Source organism: Macaca thibetana, chromosome 17 (genome assembly GCF_024542745.1).
Source record: "Macaca thibetana thibetana isolate TM-01 chromosome 17, ASM2454274v1, whole genome shotgun sequence".
Taxonomy (NCBI): Eukaryota; Metazoa; Chordata; class Mammalia; order Primates; family Cercopithecidae; genus Macaca; species Macaca thibetana.
The window spans coordinates 85,151,018-85,177,622 of NC_065594.1; positions in this window are offsets into that span (position 1 = coordinate 85,151,018).

Below are 26,605 nucleotides of genomic sequence, written 5' to 3' on the forward strand. Positions count from 1 at the left end.
TGATTTCTTATTGGCTTTTACAATAAATTCTAGCTACTGGATTTTTACTTGGTTAATCTTCCTAACCAAAATTTGATCTACCCTTTTTGTCCCCAGACTGGACATGTTTCTTAACTGGATTAATCATCTCGCTCATTGGAATTTTTTTTTTTTTTCCAAGAAGAGACTAGAGTTACAGTCTTGTTATATCTCTAATCAGAATAAACTATCAAGATTAAAATAATTGCTTAAGGATAAACAAACAGAATTTCTAATATATAGCAGGTATCTTTGTTATAGGTTAAGCAGTCTGTCCTCACTGAAAATGCTATTATTTTCCAGTTTTGGGGAAACTGGAATTTCTCTGTGTAGCCATGCTGGCAACTTGTCTTGGTTTCTTTTATTTATTTTTTTTACCCCCATGACTAATAATTTTGAAGTGCCTTTGACACCATGCCTTTTTTATCATTCTCATTTTTAAGTCAACTAACAAAATACCAAACAACACATTCATTAATATTATCTACTATTTATTACATATTTATAAATTATAGAAGTTGGACTGGTAAAAGTAAAATTATTTTAGAAATCCTACATATATAAAATAAAACAGCTCACCCATGTACCCTCAACCAAAATATTCTATTTTTATTCATTTATTTATTTTAAATTATTTTGAGACAGAGTCTTGCTCTGTTGCCCAGGCTGGAGTGCAGTGGTGCCATCTGGGCTCGCGGCAACCTCTGTCTGCTGGGTTCAAGAGATTCTCCTGCCTCAGCCTCCCAAGCAGCTGAGATTACAGGCCCGCACCACCACACCTAGCTATTTTTTTTTTCTTTCTTTTCTTTTTTCAACACACAGTCTCGCTCTGTCACCCAGGCTGGAGTGCAGTGGCCCGATCTCGGCTCACTGCAAGCTCCGCCCCCCGGGTTCCCGCCATTCTCCTGCCTCAGCCTCCCGAGTAGCTGGGACCACAGGCGCCACCACCACGCCCAGGTAAGTTTTTGTATTTTTAGTAGAGACGGGGTTTCACCGTGTTAGCCAGGATGGTCTCGATCTCCTGACCACATGATCCGCCCACCTCAGCCTCCCAAAGTGCTGGGATTAGCTGTGAGCCACCGCACTTGGCCATTTAATTTTTAAAATACTGTTTGAAAATTGAGTTGAAGCTGTTATACAGACAATAAGACTGTGTGGCCAATGCACTTTATATTGATCGAGGTGAAGGATATAGGACTGGAATAAATAGTATGAAATTTGGACTAAGAACCAGTTATAGGACAAATAACATATTAGCACAGATTTGATATGAGATTTACCTAGATGATACCAAGAGGGCTTCTAGGAAATTTTCATCCTTTCATACAAAAATTAAATTGATGGGTTCAGAATTTCAAGTAAGTTTTCGCTACTTACTTGAAAATAAGAAAGGGAGCGCTATTTGTCTAGAAAGTTGGTTATATTACATGATAAGGCATTTAAAAACATTTCGTGGTAGCTTATACAGATATATCATGAACATAAATCAAAGATTTTACTTGATTAATAAGAGAAACAATAAGATGTTACAACCGATTCAAAGGCAAATTTAAAGTCATATATAAGTAGAACTGGTCGATTCACAGAACAATAGTCCACAGCATTCTCACTGGACACAATTACTTTGCATTTTTCTGAAAGAAAGTCAATTGCATTTATGCCATATTTTTAAAATTTTACAAAGTTGTAAAATAGCTCAAAGATGATGAAAGGCAGAGAAATCTGGGAAGCCTCTGCTAGTCACGTGATTTAGTAATATTTACAGCTCATTTCAGTCTTTCACAACTTTCTCCTGCATTCACTATCACACTCCATTCTCTTTCCACACCAAAATAAGAGGAATCATTTAACCCTATCTAAGATCTCATAAAATACTAATATAACTTAAGATCCCCTCGAAAAACTACCTTGTGGTCAGCACAGTAGGAAAGGCCCCTTGATGGGGAAGAGGAAACTTCCCAACACTCGCACAGGAAAGGGAGGAACGGACCATTTCATCTTGAGGTTTGGAGCTTTGGAAAGGCTATGCACGTGTTATGTAAGTATGGTATAGGCAATCCATTTCATGAGGAATCAAGAATGAGGCATCACGATTAATTTTTTCTTGCCATCTTAATATTTTTGTTTTACTGTAATTAAATAACTCAACATATAGTCCGATCCAGAGAGAGAAGCCACCCTTCCTTTGGGCTTAATCTCAAAACACGGACGTATATATTTCAATTAACAGATGACATTTGAATCTCTGAGGGAATTTTGTTTTAACCAAAAACCTCTGAAAAATTAAGTAAAATGGACAATTCCTACAATCGCTCCACAATCACTAAACCAACATGTATGTTAAAAGATGTGATAGAGTTAATGTGTATTATACATCCACTTAAATACTGTTGCAGCAAAGGAGACAGAGAGAAGAAGAGAGAAGGTAACAAGGAAAGAAGGATGGAAGAGAGGGCATGAGGACAGTTATTTGGAAATGGCACAGAGGCATTTACAGAGATCATTATATCCTTGAGTCCTTTACCTTCCTCAGCCCTACGCAGAGTATATATCTTCTTCGTTTTAAACTTTTAACCAGGAGAAAGCTAAATGCTAATCTTGGAACTTAAGAAAGCAACTTCTCTGGGCTTTTTAATATTAGATTATATTTCACGTTGAACTTTTCTCTAGCTCAGAAATCATTTGTCTATTACACAGTAACCATTTTAAAACTTTCTTTTTTAAAAAAAGTATCCACTGGCTTCTTCCTATTTTCTCATGCAGTAGTTTTTCTTGTATTTTGTTTTATATAAAAATTACTAGGAAAGTTTGTTGAATTTTCAGATTTCCAGGCTTCCCATCATCAGTAAATCTGGATCACCCTCAGCATACCCATCTTTGTCAAGCATCTTTGGTGACAATGCTGTGTGCCTCTTTAGAACTACGAGGCTATTGAGAAGGAAATATGTGAAAAATAAGCCTGCCCATATACAACAATAACATGGGAAAGGAACAATGTAAATTTCACACTGCCTACGTGTGTGTGTGTGTGTGTGTGTGTGTGTAGGTGTTTTAAATATAAAACACTTAAAACTATTTCCTGGATTATTTTCAACTGTTAGACCTAGTAGTGAAGTTCTACCAAGTTACAATATCTGATGCTATCTATCTGTCTTTTGCCTATGATAATTATTTAATTATCTATTCACTTGGGTAACGGGACTTTTTCCCCTAAATAATGGTGTTATTTTCTTTATGTTAGGCTTTACGAGTGTAAGCAAAATTGCATTTTGTTAACTTTTTTAGAATAGTATAAACATTAAGTTAAAATCAATAGAAAAATGTTATTTTTAAAATTGTTCTGAAAATAATTTTTAACCAGATAATTTAATGTCGACTTTCATGTTTTATCTGAGGCTATTTAAATTTGTCATTTACCATATTCTTAAATTTGTCATTTACCATATTCTTAAAGTCCTTTAGTTTGCCATGCAAAAAAAGTATAGCCAGGCAGCTAGAAAATGGAAAAGTCACTCACTGAAATTATATTTATAGGCATAGCAACAGAACTATTACAGAGTAATTCCACAGTGATTTTTAGTCATACTGATGAGCTATAATCTGTCTATAAAGTAGTAGAGGCTATAGTTTATTGGTGTGAAGCAAAGTTAAATTTAGATGTGGTCTGTAAGAAGTTATTTCTATTCATTTTCAATCTAGAGTTCCAATCAAAGCTGCCTAATCTTTGTACTACAGGAAAGCTACTTAAATAAGTTCTACCATCTCTAAAAGGAAGTGAAATTATTCAACTTCCCTATCAAACTTTCCTTTGGAACAAGGAATTAGGCAAGAATACATTGTAGGTATGATTGTGTGAAGTTTCATGCTAGAAGCTTACCTGGCCAGAGAGTTAGACTGTACAACTCTGTAACAGATGGTCTAATTTAAACTATGTATATATTTTATTTTTCCATGTTGAGTATTTCTATGACATCCTATTTATCAGGTTATAAAATTTTCCATGACAACTTTTATTATTATAAATAATGAAATTATTTATTTATACTGAATGAATCTTTGATACATTGAGAATAATGCCAATGGGCCTATGATGTTTCCCAAGTCCTTCAATAACTATCTAAACCATATAATTGCAGGCACCACATAGGAAGACAGAAATTGTTTCGATTTGCTAAACATCTTTCAAAAGATTTTACTCAAAACACTGCTTATTACTAGAAAGTATGTCTGTGTGTGTGTGTGTGTGTGTGCGCGCACGCCTGTGTGTGTATTTTAAGAACATGGTCATTTGTAATACATAGATGTCATCTTACTAACGGCAGTATTCTGCTTCTTCAAGATTATCTCAAGGCAAAGGGCAATAGATTAATCAATAAATGACAATGTTCTATCAACTTGAATTTTAAAATAAAATCAGATATTGCTACAAATTCATAATCAATTATTTCACAGTGAAATTAATCAGTTTAAGGGTTTGGGGATTGACTGACTAAAGCCAGCAATCATGTGTATCTAAAACAAAATCTGACATGCATAACTTTACAATTATCTGAAACAAATCAGCTGCAAGAAAATACTCCAGGATGGAAAAAGTTAAAATTGCAATTACTCTTTTCAAGTTGGAATTGAGAATTGGGGAAGAGAGGAAGTTGGAGAAAAGCCAGAGTCAAAATTTTGGTGAGAAATAAAGAATAGTTGAAGGAGTGTTTTCACAAGTGTCCTTAAGGCTTTGAAAATGTCATTCCTCTTCTGGAAATCTCATGACTTTTAAAAAGTAAAAGACAAACTTTATGATCACTCTGAAATTAAGCAGAAGATTGTATTTCCCTCTTTGAACACTCAGCTCATTTTTTTCTAGACATTCCAAGGTGATTCTAAATGGCACTTTGCACTGTCATTTTAAAAGAATTTCTCAGATATGTGCTGGGCACTTTATGGAAGGAGACACTGAGGTAACGATGTTAAGCTGCACACTCATAGAGAGATAAGAAAGCAGAAGTTAAGTCAGCCTTAGAAACCAGATCTCCAGACTCCTGGGCCTTCATTCTTAAGCCACACTCTCATTTAATATATCCACTGTGGCTTTTACCGTGACAAAAAACGTAATTGGATCCATGAATGCAGAGCTGTGGAGGGCACTATTAGCATTACACATTATCTTTCATCTTGGAATCTCACAAAGCTTTATTAAACTGTTCAAAAAGGAAGTGTTATTGTTCCCAGGTACCTCTCTCTCCCCAAAAGATAGCTCAAGTGGATTTATCAGGTGGCTAAATGCGCGTACTAAAGAGGTTAAATTTAATTCAGGAGAGGATCTCTCCCTTAGGAACACAGAAGCTTTTGTAGTGTTGGTGCCAAAATGGTTCTCTTGTCAGAGGAGTTACGTCTTACGAGATCCTCTAAGCACATTTACGAAAGGAGAGGAACTTGACCACAGAAACTGTGTTTGATACATTCGAGCAGCAAAGTAAATTTTCATTCCATGGCATGCTGTAATGGGGGAAGGTAAAAATATCTCAGATTGATCAACTCCACTAAATTATATTAATCGAAGGCTGTATTTATGAAGGTAAATTAAAGAAAAAATTAGAAATAATCTGAGTTATTTAGGGTGAAGAATATTACATTATGAATCTTTAAGGCAAATTGAAATCCAATCATTTCTTATTTAAAAAGTTTAATATATAAATACTCTCAGTTATAGTTAAGACAGAAAGTAAGATATTGGTAGTGTCTTTATTGGAATATCTATTTACAGAACTTAGGAGGAAAAATGTGTGTGTAATGGCTTCAATTATTCACTTTTATTTTGTGTGTTTTGCATAAAGAAAAACTAAGAACTGCACACTAAATTTTTATGAATGCGCACACACACACACACACACACACACACACATATATATACCCACCTTTTTAAATGGGTGATGATGATAGGGGAGAGGACTATTAAAATAACTCTAAATAATATTTATTGTAGTGTCTCATTCTCATACTAATTTATTAAAATTTTATGTCAATAATTCTCCACATTAATATATATTTTTTCAGGCTCTTTCAGAGACATTTTTACTCACGATTTGGAAAAACCAACAAGAGAAGAAAAAAGAAATTCTTATCTGAAACTTGAACTTATCAAAACTCACTTGTCTAGAAATTAGCCTGGGAATATCCAGGCACTGGAATTTCTCACTTTTTTTCCTTCTCCCTCTCAACTTCAGTACTGAGATGAGAAAGTCATTTCCAAATGTCTATGTTTTGAATTTTTAAATAGACCAAATTTAGAGTCATATAAAGATATAATAATTAGCTTTCTTAATAATTTTCACCCAGAGGTACTCTTACAGAGAATAAAAACAACAGCAGCAGCAAAGCCTTTTCCTCATTCACTTGTACCAAAAAACGAGAGTCTGTTAAAAAAAAAAAAAAAAATTACTTATGAGGTACTACAAAATGGGAGGTCCACAGGCCTAATTCTCCCTCTGGGTGATTTATGATGTGGGTGTAAAACATGAAGTGGGTGTTTTAAAAAATAATAAAAAGAATCCTTCCTTTATCTCATTCTAAATCTGATGAATGGCTATAAATAGGGCATGAAATTTGGGGCCAGCCACAGTTCCAATTATTCCTAATTTCCTTATACCCAACGCATATGATTGAGTTAGAGTACCTGGTGAGTACTCCAGCTCAAAATGTTTGAGTCTCAGCATGATTCCAGTCCCTGCCTTAGTTTCTCCAGGCTCTCATTGATTGGTGTCAAGCACAGTTCCCTCACCCCCTATACAGCCCCCGTATTCCCAACTCACCACCCGCCAGGGGCTCCTGTCAGCACCCAGGAGCGTTTTCATAGCCCTCTACTGCTTACAGTTACCTCTGTAAACTGTTCTGAGGACTCCTCAGCAACATCCTGATGAAATTTGTTAGTAGCCACAGGCTAGTGGAAGAACAACATCACTCTTTTATTTTCTCCTGTCTGCCTCCTGTAGTTCTCCCTATAACCTGGTGGCTTACATCTTTCAATCAGGCTCATTTTGTATAAAGCAGGCCTTTATGTCAGAAGCTGAGACCTCCAACAGATGGAACTGAAAACCATCCTGCTACCAGACCTCGGATCCGGAAGGTCAGTCTTGGTGCTTGTTTTTCCCAGAGTCACTGAGGCTCTTCAAGGCTGTGACACCTTACCTTTGGTGCAGTCTATCAAATAGAATTTCTACTCTCCCTAAATTATATTTCCTCCAGTGCAGATTAATTAGTGATTTACTTCTGGGTTACATACCTAAAATATATTGGTTATAAAAATAATCCTATGCAAATGCCAGTCACATAAAAATGAACTGAATGTAAAAATTAGAAACTCACCAGGCACAGGGGCTCATGCTTGTAATCCCACACTTTGGAAGGCCAAAGTAGGAGGATTGCTTGAGCCCAGGAGTTCAAGACCAACCAGGGAAACCTAGACCCCATCTATACAAAGAATTTAAAAATTAGCCAGGCATGTTGGCGCATGCCTGTAGTCCCAGCTACTTGGAAAGCTGAGGAGGGAGGATCCTTTGAACACGGAAGGGATTCTTCAGTGAGCCAAGATCACAGCGCTGCACTCCAGCCTGAGTGACAGAGACAGTCCCAAGTTCCTGTCTCAAACAAACAAACAACCTATAAACTAAAACATTTAAAAAATTTACTTATGACAGAAAAACATGATTTGTGAGATAGGTATCTATCAGGTATCTACCAGAGCAATTTTAATTCCTAAAAATAGGCACATAGTTTTTTGAATAATAGAATATCATGAGAGTCATTTCCAAAAGGCATGATTCTGTGTCTTGAACATTAATTCTTTTGCTTGTAAAATTTCATTAAAAATTTATTTACCTTGTTATGTTTAAGACTTTGCCTCAAGCCAAAATAGAATCTATCATTTAAAATATTTTTCAAAAGATCTCTACTGTGTAGTATTATTTAACAGTCTGTAATGATAATTAATACTATGAAATATATTTGGTTTCTTGGTCATTTGTGACCATCCAGTTAGACAATTATTTTCAGCCAAAGCAGCCCATAGGAAATTTTAAGCTGAGTTTTCTTAGAACAACATCTAACAATATAGCTGCACTTCAATGAAAAAGGATTGTTTCTTACACAAATGTACGTTATACAGATGTACTTTTCTAAAAAACCTTTTCTTCAGATTCAACAGGAAGATTACGGTGTGTTTCTTTAATTAAAGGATTTCTGCAATTGTGTGGTTTACTGGTCTGTACAGGAGCTTCCCTTAGTACATGTTCAATAATCAGTTGGTATTGAGGAGTGCTGAAAGCTGTGCTAACTTCCCAACTGAACAGAGCAGATGCATCCTCACCCATTGGTACCTTTACAAACTAGGACCACAGCAGCTTTTCTCAGGGGCTCCTACACAATTCCAAGGAGAAAGGGCACTCTGTTCTTTTCTGTTCAAGAATAGACTTGATTACACGTTTTGGGGCATGGGATTATAGGAAATAATGGGATTTGGGGCATGGGATTAAAGGAATATAGGAAAAGGGAGTCTCCAGTTGCCTACATTTAGAGACTAGACCCTTCTCTGCACTTTCCATGGAAGGATAGTGTGAAAGATATTTTAAATCAATTGATTTATCTTGCTTTATTTCTGAGCAACTTGACTCCAGCTATATTGCAATGAAAAAGAATTTTAAAATGGCAGAAACTCTGATTTGTCCTGTGCCCCTTCTTCTAAATTCCAGGAGTCTATGTCCCTTGACAGTAGGACTTTGCTTTGCTATTTCGTTATGCCAAACACCAATACCAATGCCTGGCATATAACAGATGCTCACCTATTTGTTGGCTGAAAAAAAATGGGTGATCTTCAATTTTTAGTCAAACTCACCCACTCTTGTCTCCTCATTTGCATTGTTTTTTGTCTCACAGATTGATTATCTCATTAATTCATGTATTTGTTGATTCATCCATTCATTCAACAACTATTCACTGGGCACTAACATATACTTATGATTTGTTCAGAGTTCTCAGAATTCAGTGGTGCACAGGACCACTTATCTTTATCTCTTTACCTTCGCTGTAAATTTCTCCTCACCTTTTAGAACACAGCCCCCATCTTACCATTCGAGGTTGCTTCCCAAAACAAGTACATAGCTTTGTTTCTGTTGGTATTGTTTCTTGGTTTTTTAAAGGGTTTTTGCCAATCACAATTAAAAAAAAAAAATAGGAAAGGCCAAAAGAGCAACAAACACTACAGAAGCGTAAGAATGCTAGAAGGTCCTATCAGTATTGTCTGTGATCTATAATTCCTGACACCTTTATTGAAATTCTTTAGGACTTTATATTGGCTTCTTAGGGCTGACATAATACACTATTGCAAACTGAGTGGTTTAAACCAGTTTCAGTCAATTTATCGTCTCACAGTTCTGGAGGGTAGAAGTCTGAAATTAACACACAGGCTGGTTCCCACTGGATGAAGAATCTGCACCATGCTTCTCTCCAACCTCCTAGTGGTGTCCAGCAATGCACCACCTTCCTTGGTTGGCAGGCACATCAGTCAATCTCTGCCTCTGTCTTCACATGATCACCATTCCCTGTGGCTCTGCTCCTCTTCCTAGAAAGACATCACCAATATTGGATGTAGAGCCCACTCTACTCTAGTATTACCTCATTTTATTTAAGTACATCTACAATGACCCTATTTCCAAATAAGGGCACATTCTGGGGTTCTGGAAACGACATAACTTTTGAGGGGACACCATTTAAACCAGTAGAGACTACTTTTGTGAATTTTAAGAAACTCATAGGAAGAGTTTACTTCGTCCTATTTTTCTCTGATGTCCTCTTTAGCAGAAGCCTTTATAAAATCCTTTATCTATAAGTACCCCTGAAAATAAAGTAGGTCAGAATAATAGGTCATTTTTCAATGACAAAATATTTTATAACACATAGTATTTATCATTTTAGCACATAACAATTTTCAGCAAGTAACATCTTATAAATTGAAATAGTAAGATTAAAATTGCCTGTCATTAAAATTTCATTTCTTTTTCTTCTAAATAAAAATGGATGATTTTAGTCTTTTGGAGGCTGTCATTTTCTAAATCTGTATTTGAATAATGGTAGATTGTGGTAGTGAAATGAGCTATGTAAAGTAGCAGATACAGTGTTTTACCTTTTCTGGCTTGTGTAGTACATGGAATTTTACATGTGTTTTTGGTTCCTAAGCGTCATTGAGGAAGGAGAGGAATGTCAATGGTAGACATTTACCACTTGGTTTTGGTTTGCTGACACCTGTATTAGGGTTCTCCAGAGAGATGGAACCAATAGGATAGATATAGATGACAGATACATGGATGGATAGATAGATAGATAGATAGATAGATAGATAGATAGATAGATAGATAAAGAGAGCATTTGTTAGGAGAATTGGCTCATTTGATTACAGAGCCTGAAAAGCCTCTGGACAAGGCATTTGCAAGCTGGAGATCCTGGCATGTGATGGTGTGGCCCTGGAAGCCAACCGTGTAACTCTCAGACCAAGATCCAAGGAGTAAGAACTCAGCTATGGGAAGTGCGGTGCTAGTACACTAGTCCTAGAGTCCAAAAAGTAGAGTTCTGCTGTCCAAGAGCAGGGAATGAAGAGTAAGTTCCGGCCCTAAGAAGGAGAAACACACACATTCTTTCCTCTATCTTATTGATCCATCTGGGCCATCAGCTGATAAGATGGCTCTGCCCACGGCGAGGAGGGATCTTCCTCAGTCAGTCCGCTGACGCAGATGCCGAAGTCTTCTGGAAACATCCTCACAGAAACACCAAAAATCATGCTTTACCAGTTCTCTAGGTATTTCCATAATCCAGTCCATTTGACATCTACAATTATCACAGCACCTAAACCAGCCTCCTCTTTGAGCAAGATCTCCACATGTTAACCTAGTAATGTGAATCTCCATTTCAAACAATACTCTTCTTAGTATTGAACTCCTTGGAAACCTTTCTTTACAGGAGGTAAAGGTACATATTAATAGGGCCATTGTGTTTTTTCATTTTGCTTTATAATAGCAATAGTCTTGGGCACACTTTATTCAAAACCCAGTGTCAGGACCGGTGAAAATAGTTGAACTAAAGTATTTCATTTATTCCTCCCAAGAAGTCTGGTGAACATGCCATTGTCATTCTACTTTAAAGAAGATTTGGGGTCTTAACTTTGTTCTGTTGGTTGTTAACAGTACCACAAGTGAGTGGAGGAGTGCGGATTTGAATTCAAACCCCTATAACTCCAGGGACTTTTGTCTAAACTCAAACACGTACTGTCTGTCCCACTCTCTGAAGTGGCTATTTCATATATGTTTTTATTCATTAAAACTGTGATCCTCCTGTCCAAGCCCTTATATCTTGGCAGACATCCTTTCCTCCAAGATCAAAGAGAAAATAAAATCCATAAAAAACAGACTCCCTTAATATCCCAACCTTAGGATCCAGCGTTTAGCTCCATCTGCTCTTATCTTTCCTATGAGGAAAACTCATCCCTCTACCAAACCTCTGGATATCATCCTTTTCTGTGGCAGTGGAAACAAACTATTGATTCAAATTTTATCTCTCCCTTGTATCCTTCTCATCGGTATTTAAATGTGTTCTAGGCTCTAACATCTTAGTAACAAGAATCCTTTACCCTTCGGCTAACAATCTCTCTACTCTCCTCTCTTCCTTTAGAAGACAAACCTTTAAGGCTTTTAATACTTGCTGTATTAGTCTGTTCTCATACTGCTAATAAAGATATATCTGAGACTGGGTAATTTATAAAGGAAAGATGTTTAATTGACTCACATTTCCACATGGCTGGGAAGGCCTTACAATTACGGCAGAAGACGAAGGAAGAGCAAAGGGCAGCGGTCAAGAGAGAGAGCTTGTGCAGAAAAATTCCCCTTTATAAAACCATCTGATCTCATGAGACTTATTCACGGTCACAAGAACAGCACAGGAAAGACCCGACCCCATGATTCAATTACCTTCCACTGGGTCCCTCCCACGACACGTGGGGATTGTGGAAACTACAATTCAAGATGAGATTTGGGTAGGGACACAGCCAAACCATATTACTTGCTACCTCTATTTCATCGTTTCTCAATCAACGTACTTTCCTTTGTCTCATGCCTTATTTAACTAAATTCTTTTTCATTAGTCCATAATGTTACTTCTGAATCGAAGTGGTGGCTGGCTCCTATAGTCACAGCTACTCTGGAGGCTGAGGCAGGAGAATGGCGGGAACCCGGGAGTCGGAGCTGGCAGTGAGCCGAGATCGCGCCACTGCACTCCAGCCTGGGGGACAGAGTGAGACTCTGTCTCACAAAAAAAAAAAAAAAAAAAAAAAAAAAGTGTGTAGTACTATCTCATTATGCTTTCATTTGCATTTTCTTAATCACTAATAATATTGAGCATCTTTTCATATGCATATTCTCTACCCATATATTTTTTTCACTGGTCTGCTAAAGCTTTTGTTCATTTCTTATTGGGTTTTTTTCTATTATTGAGTATTGAGGTTTCTTTATACTTTCAGGATACAAATCTTACATTAGATATATCCTTTGTAAATATTTTATTGTGTGCCATGGAGAACTGTCTTTTAATTCTCTTAACAATGACTTTTAAAGAGCAGAAGCTCTTTTTCATTTGTTATTTTTTGTTGTTGCGATTGTTTAATTTTGATGAAGTCCAATTTATCACATTTATTCTTGCATGGATCAGGTTTTTTTCTGTGGCACCTAATACATCTTTACTTAACGCTAATCCATGCAGATAGTCTCATATGTTTTCTTCCATGAGTTTTACAGTTTAAGACTTCACACTAACGTCTATAATCCAACTTGAGTTAAATTTTAAATGTGGATCAAATAACTGTTGTGTAATGACTACCCAGATGTTCCAGCATCATTGTGGAAAATAAGATATTGCTATTCTCCCTACAAGTTTTCTTTGCCCCTTGGCCAAAATCAGTTGTCCATATAGGTCTATTTGTTTTTTTTACTCTCTATTTTATCCTATTGATTTATTTGTGCATCTTAATGCTAATACCTGTCTTAAAATTATACTTATTCCCAGTTTTGTTCTTTTAGAAAAGTGTTACAGCTATAATAATTCTTTTGCATTTACACAGGAATTTTAAATTCAGCTTGCCAATTTCTACAGTGTAGCTTGCTGGGATTACATGGAAGCTATAGATGAATTTGGGGACAACTGACATCTTAAGAATACTGTCTTCCAACCCATTAAAAATGTATCTTTCTGCATTTATTTATTTAGGTAATCATCAATTTTTCCTTAGTGTTTTCTATTTTTAACTGTGTGAAACTTTCACAAATTTTGTCAGATTTATCTGGAAGTATTTTGTATTTTTTTTTTTTTTTTGCTATTATAAGTACCATTTTTAAAATTTCAATTTCATATTGTTCTTTGTTCTTGTATCAGATGCTTTTAATGTTATATATTAAATTTGAATTTTGAAACCTCACTAAAATCATACATTAGCTCTTACACCTTTCTGTATGTTTCATAGTTATTTATACAGTTTATGATATTGTCTACAGATAAAACCAGCTTATTTCTTCTTATCCAATTTGGATGCCTTTTATTTATTCCTGCTTTATTACTATGAAAGAAAATGTCACTATCAAGTTAACTAGAAATATTGAAAGCAGACAATCTTGCCTTTTACCTGAACTTAGGTAATCCGGGGCAATGATTGGGCTCAATGTATTTGCTTATTTTTCTGTCCGTGGTTGCCTGATGTTTTTTGTCTTTAAAACCATCATTTCAAATGTTCTGTCTGTTTCTTGATGGTTTGTTTTTTTCTTATGGCAGAGTCAGGCTGGTCCTTTTTGTTCATATACATCTGAAATAGTCCACATTGTCCTTTAAAATGTTTAATGTTCATGTCAGGATTTCTTCTATTCTGACTAAACATTATCTGGCTGAGGAAAGTTATCTACTTGCATAGCTTTGATTATAATTTGAATAGAAATGACTCCCACACTTATGTCTCTAACTCAAATCTCTCATTTGAATTCTAAAGGCATTTTTAACCACCAAATCTACAGTTCCACATAAAAATTTCACAGACAGATCAAACTTGGCATGTCAAAAAATGAACCCATGCTCAACCCACCACTTACTTGGTCCGTTGGATTTTGTGTCTCAACAAATGGCATCATCATCTGGAAGAAACCTGGAAGTCAGCCACGACTCTGCTTCCATCCCTAAACTCAGACTTAATCATGAAGTCCTGTTGAGTCTACCACCATAAATATATTTTAAAACCTTTACATGGTTTCTTTCCACTACCCCTCATCTCACTTCCTTTCAAAAATCCCCTGTTTGGGGTTAAACTATATCCCCAAGAAAGATATATTGCAGTCCTAATCCGTAATACCTACGAATATGACCTTATTTAGAAATAGGATATTTGCAGATGTAATCAGTTAAAATGAGGTCATTAGAGTGGGCTGTATTCCATTATGACAGGGGTCCTTGTTGGAAGAGGAGAAGAGTACAGAGGCAGACACACACGGAGAAGAGAAGGTGAGGACATACAGGAAGAGCGCCATGATGATGGAGTGATATGGCCAACAAGCAAGGAGCTCCATGGATTGCCAGCAACACCGGAAGCTAAGAAAAGGACATTGAACAGATTTTCCCCTAAAGCATTTAGAGAGAGCATGTCCTGCTGAAACCTCCATCCCAAACTGGGAGAGAATAGATTTCTGTTATTTTGAGCCACTCCGTTCACATACTCTGTTGTAGCAGCCTAGGAAACAAATCCACTCCCATTTCATCACCTGATTTCAACAAGAGCCACTTAAGCTCCTGTGTGCCACCAGGTATTGTGCTTAGCCCCTTTACATGCTACCCCAGGCAGGAGTCAGAGTGGTCTTGTAAAAAAGCAAATTGGAAGGTGTCGTTGCCCTTCTTCAAACTTTTAGTGGCTCCTTATTATTTTAAGGATGCTGTCCAGGATCTAAAACATGGTCTAAATGGACCTCAGTAATCTGCTCTCCATCCTTTTCTTCATATGCGCCCACTCACTGGAGTGTTTTCTCACTTCCAAAGTATTCTAGTCTCCCTTGCTCCCTAGTTGTCCCGCACCCTGTTCCCTCTCCTTGGAATACTTTTTCCCCCAAACCCTCCTGCTTCATTTGGTTAACATCTGTATATTGTTCAGATGACACTGCCTCAGAGAAACCTCCTCAGAGAAACCTCTCCAGAATATCTGATAACAAAATTGCATGTCTATTTCTGGGCAGCTCTCTCACCCCGTTGACCTATATAGTGTCATATGTGCACCATACAGTGTGCAATATTTGCTTGATTTGTATAATGAATAAGACGTAGTACAAAATATTCTTTGGATGCAGTATTCATGAATGCTCTCAGTTTCCAGATCTCAGTATCTACTATTTTCTTTCCTCTTTTTTTTTTTTTTTTTTTGAGGAGTTTCGCTCTTGTCACCCTGGCTGGAGTGCAATGGTGCGATCTCGGCTCACTGCAACCTCTGCCTCTCAGGTTCAAGCAATTCTCCTGCCTCAGCCTCCCGAGTAGCTAGGATTACAGGCACCCACAACCAAGCCTGGATAATTTTGGTATTTTTAGTAAAGACGGGGTTTCACCATGTTGGCCCAGTTGGTCTCGAACTCCTGACTTCCAGTGATCTGCCCACTTTGGCCTCCCATAATGCTGGGATTACAGGCATGAGTCATGGTACCTGGCCTCAGTATCGACTATTTTCATACAGCTTCTAATTCTTCATTCTCTCCCCTCTCCATTACAGATCTACATTTCCAAACAATTCCATGGGTAACCTCAATCATCCAAACCCTAAAACCTCAGAGTATTGGATTACGGTGGTCAGGAATTAGGGTAAGAGGAGAATGGAGGAAAAGGAGAGAGAACAGAGAACCCATGAAAGCCAGAAGAGGGTAGGGAATAACACAATTTTGCCAGCTGATTTTGAAATTACCTGGAGTCTCACATATATGCAATTATTGCTCAATTATTTTGCACATGAACCAAATCAGTAAATGGACTGGCTTCTGCTCTTCATCCATTCCTCACGGTGCACTCCTCTCCTTCCCCAGACTTTTGCTATTGTTCTATACTAAGGCCATGTTCTTTTTTTAAAAAAGTGATCTAATTCATATAATAATATTCTGATGATGGAGCAGGAAATGATGTGATTTATCCTGTATCTTTATCAGAGCATCTGAGTTCTGTGTTCTGTAAGAGACGGGACTGGCAAAAACTTTTAACATTCACTGCCTTTGGAATTTACATTTTAGAAACCATTTCCTCTCCCTGATACCTTTTCCCTTTGTTCCTACAAAATATACCTAAATGTGTTAAGGCAGAAACTCTAAAATTATTACAGGAGAAAGAAAAAAAAAACAGTTTGTAAGAAAATAATCAAATGCTAGAGGAAATAAAGTAAATAATCATTACTTGAAGTGAAAACTAGAAAATTAATTAACCAATTTTGAAAATATACTATATACTATTTTAAAATAAAAGTCTTACATAAAATAGTGAATTCCAAATACCTTCTTTTGTTTGGGCTAAACATAAAATATTTATAGAAAATTGATCATCAAAGTCCTGTTTCTATAATTGCCTGACATTTATTTCAACATTTCTGATACAGCAAATGGAGTGACCAATGTCAACAGGCAACATTTAAAAAGCCATTTCTTTGAGATTTAGAATACTTTTGCCATCCCTGGGGACATGCTTTGAATCTGGCAGGAACATTAGCTGATCATGCTACTTCAATCTGACAGCTTCAGATTTTTAACAGGGGAAAAAGGCAGAACTAATGGATGTGAATAAGCTTAAAAGCACGGGAACTTATCAATCACTGTAAACAGCTGTATTTTGGGAAGCTAACAGAGGTACTTCTAAAAACATAAAAAGTCAATAGATATATTTCTGGCAACTAATAATTTCAATCTGGTCTTCTTCATTTGTCCCTCCTCCAACCCCCAACCTGCCTACCTTCTGTTTTGTTTTGTTTTTTTTTTAAAGTATAATATTCTTGTCAGCATTGATTAACATGAAAACATTCTCCTCACATGCACCATTCTGCTTTCCAGAAGGAAATAACACAGTATCTAATTTTATGAAAAGATAACTCAAAAGATGAATGAAACAAATCAAATTATTAACGTGATTATAATCGTTTTCATCCTGTTCTGATTTTTATAATAGAGGACGTGTACACACAATGCTATTTATAATTGGCACATTATTGGGTAATGACTATAACTATTTATCTTTTTGTTCAACCTCAGGCATATAACATCTTACGTATATATTTCAAAGAGCTTGAAAACACAATTATCTGTTTTGCTTTACAATTATTTCAAAATATTCCACTATTGTATTCCTCCACAGAGGCCTCTAACCCTTTATTTTCCAGAACAGATTCGCTTTTGAAGAGATTACTAGTGTGACAATGTTTCAAGCAGCACAATAAAACCCTGTTTCCTCCACTGGAAAAGTGAAAATTTAATTTTATTCTCTAGCCTTCTAAAGGATTAGGTGAGGATCAGGCCAAGTCATTAGACATTAGAATCCTATGAAGAAAATGTCCTCAATATGGAGTCCTTAAGGATACAAACTTGTTTCAAATACTGTGATGGTAATTTCTCACACTGAGAAGGTACTTTTCAATCAACATGACTTGACTGTTTGGGGTAGAACTTGAAAGGCATCAAGATTAATTTCTTTCTATGCACAAGGCACTACATCATTTGCTAAGGATAATAGGACCCACAACACAGTCATGCTCTGATGAACTGACTATTCACCAGGAGAGACAAACAGTGTGAACACACCTATTGCATTACAGTGTGGTGGAGCCCGGATACTGTGGGTAGTACTCACAAGACGGTGTGATTAACTCTATTACTTAGTGTGTCCAGCAAATTTGTAGGTTAGAGGTAATATCTGAGCTGGGATTTTTAAATGCGTTATTTTCCTGGTAGAGAGAGTAACATTTGCATGTAAGTTGGATGTCAAGTTTAATGTCAGGTTTAATAGCATGAGGTCTGAAGCCAGCTGCCTGAATTTGAATTCTGGCTCCAAAATTATTTAACTGTGTGACTCTGCAAAAGATACTTAACCCCAGTATTTCAGTTTCCTCATCTGAAAAATTAGGTTTAATAATTAAATTTACTCATTTCAAAGCCTTCTGTGTTCACATCAGGTTTGAATCAGGTCTGCTGGGCTTTTCTGTTAGATCATATTCCAGCAATTGTTTTGCAGACAGAGTATTTTATCTGTATTTTTTAATGTTTTTCCCCTCAAAGACAAGTCAGATAGCTTTCCCCAATAAGTAAAGTCATATAAGCCCAGTTTTTAAAACTTCCTGAATAAGCTAGACTTGTTTAATGTAAGCCTTACAGAATCTGTGGATAAACATCCTCAATTCTCAGGCAATCCCCACAATTCTTTATGCTTTTTCACAGTCTTTCCTTTGAAACTATATTTAAATACATAGTAGTGGCAGATAGACCCTAAGGTGACCCACATAATCTTGACTTCTTGGTGGTCACACCTTTGTATAACCCCTTTCTCTTGAATGTGGGCAGAAGCTGGGACTTCTAACCAATGGAACATGGGAAAGGTGATGAGACGTGACTCCGGTGATGAGGTTACATTATCCAAGACTTGGCCAACTGAGACCAGATCTCCTTACAGGCTTGAAGCAGTCATCAGCCATGTTGGAAAAGTGCTCATGGCAAGGAACTATGAGAGGCCTCTAAAACTTCAGGCAGCATCTACAATGAATGTGGACGTACTACTACAACCAGCAAAAAGACCAGTCATGCAACCACAAGGAATGAACTTCTACCAAAGCTGAATGGGTTTGGACGCAGACTCTTCCCAGCCAATCCTTCTGATGAAAATATAGTCTGGCCAACATCTTCACTGGACTCTGATGGACTCTATGCCTGGAACCCAGCTGATAAGACATGGTAATACGTTTTATAAAATTACATTTTTATGAGGATTTGTTACACAGTGATAGAATATAATACCACAGGTAATCAAAATCCTCTCCTCTTGTTTGGTAATATTTCATCACTAAATTATTATTGAAAGTTACACATACTGCTTTGGGAGCTATCATCATTAGTAAAACAATGGAAATTCAAAAGTCCTGTGAAGTTTTTTGAATAGTTAGCGAATTTATGAGGGAAAATATTCAAGTATATTAATTTATCTCAAATAGTAATGACGTCTCCCCTTGCCATTGTTATGGATTTATGGATTTATGTATCTGATACATGTAACATTACATTTTCAATCAATACTATTGATGGACCCTTCCCTACTTTTATAATTTCTAACTATAGTTTTAGGGAGAATACTATTAATTGAAGTATTACTTTTATTTTTTCTATAAATTCCTCTAGAAATATGTATTTCTTATGTCCTTTCTAAGGTTATTAACAAAAAGGAAATAATATTTCTGAATTATAATTCACTTTCCTTCAAAAAATAGTAACTCAGTGTCTAATAAGGTATAGCAAAAAAGTTAAAAGGACTCATAAGTTTATTTTAAAATACCTACTCTGAAGCAAAACTGACTTTCTATTAAAAATAAAACAAGTTTTCTTATTATTGTTTTGTTTCCTTGTTTTTAGGTGATAGGATTGTATTTGCAACTATCTGGTCCATAAGTGATAAAATGCCATTTCCATGCACCCACCTGGCCTGTGTAACTGGGAGAACCTCTCTTTTAATTAAATGTGCTTCAAGTTTTAACAACTGACTTGTGTTAGTGATATGATTGATCTGCCTGTGACTGTCAAACAACACAGATGATTTGCATATCTCACTTCAGCAAAGATAGATGCCTCATCTTGGGATGAATTACAGTTAATTCTTCTAGAAAAAAACAAATAGAAAAGAATGAAATGTTCTGTAGATATGAAATGAAGTCTTCTGCCTTAATGGAATTGTATCATTATAGATAGCTTACTTAGTACTGAGAATGTAATGTTACAAATGAGGCCATTTATTTTTACTCTGATGTATCTGAGACTCAAGTTAAATAAGTTACTTGGATTTCATTTAACCTGATAGGAATACATTCACATGCTGATAGCTCAAAATCAGCACGTTAGAGACCATGGTCAAATGTTGAGTCTTTAGAAGTGACTTCCTGTGATCAAGTTCCAGTTCTATCTCTTACTTTCTCATTGTGTAATCTTGGCCAACTGTCATAATCTCTCTTAGCTTTATAGAGTCGAAGGTGGTGTTTAAACGAAACAAAATATTCACAGTGCTTAACACAAAGCCCTCCACATATAAACCCTCCGAACATATTCATTATCATTAGTTTACATAGAACTCTCTCCTATGCAAATTAAAGCAGATTCACTAGAATGTCTTTCTTCCTCATATTTGTTTTTCAAATAATTAACCAAGAAAATACATTTTACAAGTTTGGACCATCAGGTTTTTTTTTTTTTTTTTTTTTTTTTGAGTTTTTGTTTGCTTGTTTATTCTGTTGTTGTTAAGCAGCTTAGAAAAAGCAAATATTCAATATGTAGATATATTCTTAGGAAATCTTTAGGTTGATCTATGATTCCATATAAGGTTTAAGTCAACAAATTCACTTTTAACTTACAATTATCCCCCATGAAAGGAAAATATGAAATATGGATACAAGGATAATAGGCTAAATGTCCAGGAATGAAATGGAGTACTGAACTCCAGATCCTCTGTCAATGCTAGAGGAATCGGAGAGCAGTTTCATGAGCTTTAGCAGAAGAGACGTTCACATACCATACTTGGTTATCTTTGCATGAGATTTTGCAGTAATAGAGTAAATTTCTGAGATGGTTCTTTATAATTCCTTAAGATAATTTCTATTAATTCTCTTAGGAGTTTTTGTTTTCTGACACTGGAACATTAATGGCCGATACTGGGTTTCTGAATAAAAAATACTTTTTATCAGAAATATAATTATATATGTAAAAAATAAATTGGTAGTTTTTTTGTACGCATTAGCAATGGTGGAATCATAATATTGGACACACAAATATATCAGCACTTAAGAGTTATCAACATATCTTAAGTTTAAAATTATTCTATGCGGTCAGAGTCTATCTACCAGCTGTATGCAATATCGATATGCATATGCACAGTTTGTACAGTTAGAATGTATATATTATACTCAGACATGTATATTATACTTAAACATACTATATATGTACTAGTAAACAAATATGTAAATCCATATAGTCCTAAGATACAGAAAGAGCATAACATACATACAGAGTCTTAACTATGTTGGAAGTGTTACTGGAGCACAGATTAATTCACACACAAAAATAACACTACCTTTTAGATAAAGCATAAAGTTGCCATTAAATCAAAACGTAATATTATTTGTCATATAAAATGGTTATAAGGAGAGGTCATTCTTCCTATAATAAATATGAGGTAAGCTAATAACAGAAATAATAAATGTGAGTTCAGTCTAATGTGACAACTTCTGGATTTTTAGTAAACTTTAAGTATTGACATTGTGTAGTCTTTTAGGGAACAAAATAATATCCTTAAAACTTTAAATCTTGTGATACTGCTTCTTAATTGCTTCTGTAAGTTTAAAATATTTGGGGAAAGGAACGATAACCATATCTGTTCTTTTTATTTCTGAAGTTAATTTTATTAGCTAATATCTCTCCACTCTTAAAATTAAATAAAAATATACAGAATTGATTTGTACCAAAACTTTTGTATTTAGACTGAACACATTTAGAGTAAGAGAGTGTGAATCGCTTTATAATTCTGTATGACTACTCCAAAAAAAAAGACACCCAAAATACAAGAATAGGCTGGGCACCGTGGCTTGTGCCTATCATCTCAGCACTTTGGGAGGCAGAGGAGGGTGGATCACTTGAGGTCAGGAGTTCAAGACCAGCCTGGTCAACATGGTGAAAACCTGTCTCTACTAAAAATATAAAACATTAGCCTGGTGTGGTGTCACATGCCTGTAATCTGAGCTACTGGGGAGGCTGAGGCAGGAGAATCGCTCGAACCCAGCAGGTGGAGGGTTTCAGTAAACCAAGACCATGCCACTGTACTTCGGCCTGGGCAACAAAGCTAGATCCTCTCTCTCTCTCTCTCCCTGTGTGTGTGTGTATATATGCTTAGAAGGTTGACTTGTCCTGTGTGTATATATACACACACACACAAAAATATATGAATATATATATTCACATATATATTCATACATATGTATATATATGTATATATATGAATAATTTAATGAGTGGATTACTTTCAAAGTGAGAGTTAAGAAAGGTAATTGAAGTAAACTAATGTCGCTACATGTAATGCTTTTGCATGTAGATCCAGTTTCCATATAATCAGCATTATTAGGCAATAAATTACATATCAAAGTGCTTTTCAAGATTTGTTGAAAAAGAAATTGTAACTATAAAGATTTCATCCTCAAGATATGTATTCCTTATGTTTCTTATATTCTTCATGTAAAATTTTCAAACAAGTCCTCAGGCTCAAATATATGACACTTTTTATTTTTAGTAATGTATAAATTTAGCAGTAAGAGTATATTAATATCATTATTCTTTATATACATGGATATAATATAATCTAAATGACAAGACCAAGCACATTTTGAAGATAAGCTAATATACTCAAAAATGTTATTCATAAAACTATTACATCTATCTATTTTAGATTTCACTCCAGGAATACAATTCCCTGTTGTATTTCTAGGTATACACTAATTTTTATTGTAAGTCATTTATATACATAGTAAATTATATAAATAGGCATAAAAATAAATGGTTATATACAATCTTTCTTTTTTTCTCCACTTCTTCTTAATGTATATGTTAGTTTTCTCTTTAGGTATATATTTTATAAATGCTGGCTCCCACCTTATTTTAAGGAAGTATAATGTGTTAGTCACAGATGTAAGGAGAAAGGATAAAGAAAAACTATCAGTATGTAACAAACCTGCACATTGTGCACGTGTACCCTACAACTTAAAGTATAATGAAAAAAAAAAAAGATCAAAGGATTGTTATGTAGGAAATTACAGTCATTTTCTGCTGCTGGATTTTGGTATAACTACTAAACTTTTCTAAATCAAACTTTACTTAGTTATTTAATCAAGATAGTAAAATTATTTATCTCATGAATCAGTAAATGAGTTAAAACCTGAAAAATATTTTGGCGCAGCTTAGTCAATAGAAAAACTCAATAAATGTTAGAGGCTGTGGCAGGATTGCTATATGCTATATATTAGGAGTTAAGAGGCACGGTGCTTAATAGATTGGATATGCTACTTTGCATCGTGCTTAGAAGGTTGACTTGTCCTGTGCAAAAATTTATATAAATATAAACCAGGTGTCTCACACTTATTCAGCCTTCAGGGGTGGGTCATGCTTCCCTTTAATGCCTAAATACCAATAGCCCATGTCCCTTTGTGTATTATGGCAGAAAATCTAGACTTTTATGGGGTTTCTCTCCCTGGGTATTTCTGAGAATCCCTATAAAATGCTAGTATGTCCCACAACTTTTTCATAGTTGCTGCTTGACCTTCAGTGAGCCAACTGATTCCAGACGCTTGTAGCACTTTTCCACACTCAAACTTTGTGGGGTTTTTTGTTCTGACTTTTTTTGAGCACATGCTGTCCCTTCCCACGGCACAGCACCACTGCTAGGCTGCATCCAGCCTTGGCCCTTACCTCCCCAAATTCAGCTAAAATCAGACTTTCACTATGCATGCCCTTAATAAAAGCTTGCAGGGCACAGAATAGAAATTCATGCAGAAAGCTTTGTATTTATGAAGTTTTCAGTGAATAATACTGCTTTATACATAACCAGGAAACCCAAAGGCTTGCAACAACAGCCATTCCCTGCTCATGAAACAGCTGGGAAGCTTTTGGAGCACTCTGGGTATGTTGGGATGGGCTGGGTGTGGCTCTAGGCTATGGCTTAGGTCTAGGTCAGCTGCATGCATCTTCTCATTTGGGGACCTGTGGTGGCATGAATAATGTGGCTCTGACAAATGGCAGAGGCACAGGAGGCCAATCCAAATCACACACGTTTACTTAGCGCCTCTGCTCATATTATGCCTGCAAAATGTCTGCTGACTGATGCAAGTCTATGGCCAAGACCAGAGCCAATGGCCAAGGAAAATGTGCAATTGACATAAATTCCTGGAGGCTCTGCAAGGTCACATGACAAAGAGGAGAAGTGGCAGTCATCCTGTTACAGGAGGAAGTAAAGAGGAGCATAGTAAGCTGGTCATCAGGTAGGACTGCTCATAAACTTCATAAGCTAAGCACTCTCCAAAGGAGTTTCAGTAATGGTCATTTCCCCACTGCCTGCAGTTTGATTGCATTTTACAAGAGCCAGAATCCTGGTGAAGTGCCTTTGACAGATTTCTTACCAGAAAGAGATGTGTAGTGCCCAGAGAAGGGGAGAAGGGTAAATGGTTTCCTAAAAGAAATAGTCTGCCAAGATAGAATTCTGCTAACAATAAGGAAAATATTTCATAATATTTAACAAATTATAAGACATGTTTTAGTCCCAATTTTCTCAAAGTGCCATGTTCCTGGAGGAAAAAAAAAGGACCTTTCCCTTCCTCCCTCCCTCTCTTCCTCCCTTCCTTCCTTCCCTTCCTTCCTTCCTTTCCTTCCTTCCTTCGTTCCTTCCTTCCTTCCTTCCTTCTTTCCTTCCTTCCTTTCTTACCTGTTCTGTATAATCAAATAACCCATTTTGTTTTTTCCCCTCTGAACCAAAGTCACAGTGAATTCCTAATCATGTATTCAAGCTGCCTCTATGCAAAAAGGTAGTATTTCCACAGGTGTGAAGTGGCAGTCTTTGTTTACTTCCAGCCCTCAATATATCCAAATATCGGGAGATCTAGTCTCAGCCAAGGCTCTCCAATGCAAATACTAGAGCTGCAAAAGTGTTTGCCTAATCTAAGAAACCTCAGAGGTAATTAGACAGATAGAATCTAGGAATGGTAGGTGAGAACCTAATGATACATGTATGGTAACTGCAGAAATTTTCCACTGGTAACTGGAAAGATTTTTGTTGCTTTTCTGGATTTCTTAAGAAATTAGTCCATCCTTAGTCCAGTTACTCCAATGGACAGGCTACCTGCACAGAAACATTTAATGGAGCCATGGGTGAAAGAATGAAGAAAGACCGCATTAGAATGGACAATTCTGCAAAGATTAGGAGAGGCTGGTGAAAGATGAGATGGATGGTACTTCAAGTAAAATCTTAAGACGAGTTTATGTCATAAAAACATGTTTGCAAGTCCCTGGTTATGATCTTGGCAGCTTGAGTTTGTCGGATATGCCAATTTGCATTAACTGAGGGTTTATCGCTCTTTACACTCTCAGTGATACCTCAACTACCTGAGATAGTCATGACGGGAGAGTTTGACAGTAACACACTGAGTCTGAAGTCCAATTTTCGGTAAAACACAATGAAATATATACTAAAAGATGCTCAACCCAGGCCAGGAAATTTAACAAATACACAAAATTGTAATACATTAAAGACATTTTATTTACATTTTGCTAAATAGTTAGGAGTAGAAAGATTTGTGTTTATGCACGTAGACACTGGGGACAAAGTCAGGGGTGAAAACAGCAATGATTAAGATTTTTAAAAATCAAGGTCTAAGAATTAAAAGTAACATACAAGTGAAACACTTTGTACAAATGTGATTATTATTAAAATGATTTTTAGTAAAGATTAAATTGTGTTAAGAAGTACATTGCTCACGCAGTTATATTTTTTCCTACTCATAGCAAAAAAAAAAAAAAAAAAAATGAAAAGAGAAGAGTGAGTCCTGATGTCATTCAGTATCAGTCAACTCAGTAAACTCCAAGCTAGTTTTGCCAGAATCTGACACACTTACAGGGAAATAAGAAAATCATAGTTTTTGGACCGAAAGCACAGGAAGTGTCACAAGACTTGTTCTTAAAACCTCCTGCATGTGTGGTTCAGATCTACCTAAGACTCAGCTCTGGAGGAAGCTAGCCGGGTAGAAAAGGCGGAGACTCTGTAGGAGGCACGGATGGTCTCTGAAGGATTCTGCATATGACACTCAGAAGGAGAAACAGTAAAAAAAATCACATATCATTTATTTCACAAAGGCGGCACAGGTCAAAGTCAGAGAAAGGTACAGTTGAATTGAGGGAAAATCATGTTCTGAGTAAGCAAGAAAAAGTGAGAATGGGCAGTGAGGAAAATCCAAGAGCTCCTGCGTAGGGAAAAAAAAAATCCATTTTGTTCTACTGTCTCCAAAGACATCTTCTTCAAAACTAATATTCACTTGTATAAGAGGCCAGATGTTCTTTGACTATATTAGTGGGACACTCTAATGGCTGATGAGAGAAATAGGTACACAGCTGAGTCCAAGTTGAAGAAACGCGTGGTTTCTTGGGAAACCTCCGTGGAAGGGGCTGCTCAGTGGAGCCAAGCCAATAACAAGGTAATCTGGTGAAAATCAACAGTTAGTTGTGCCTGACCTCGT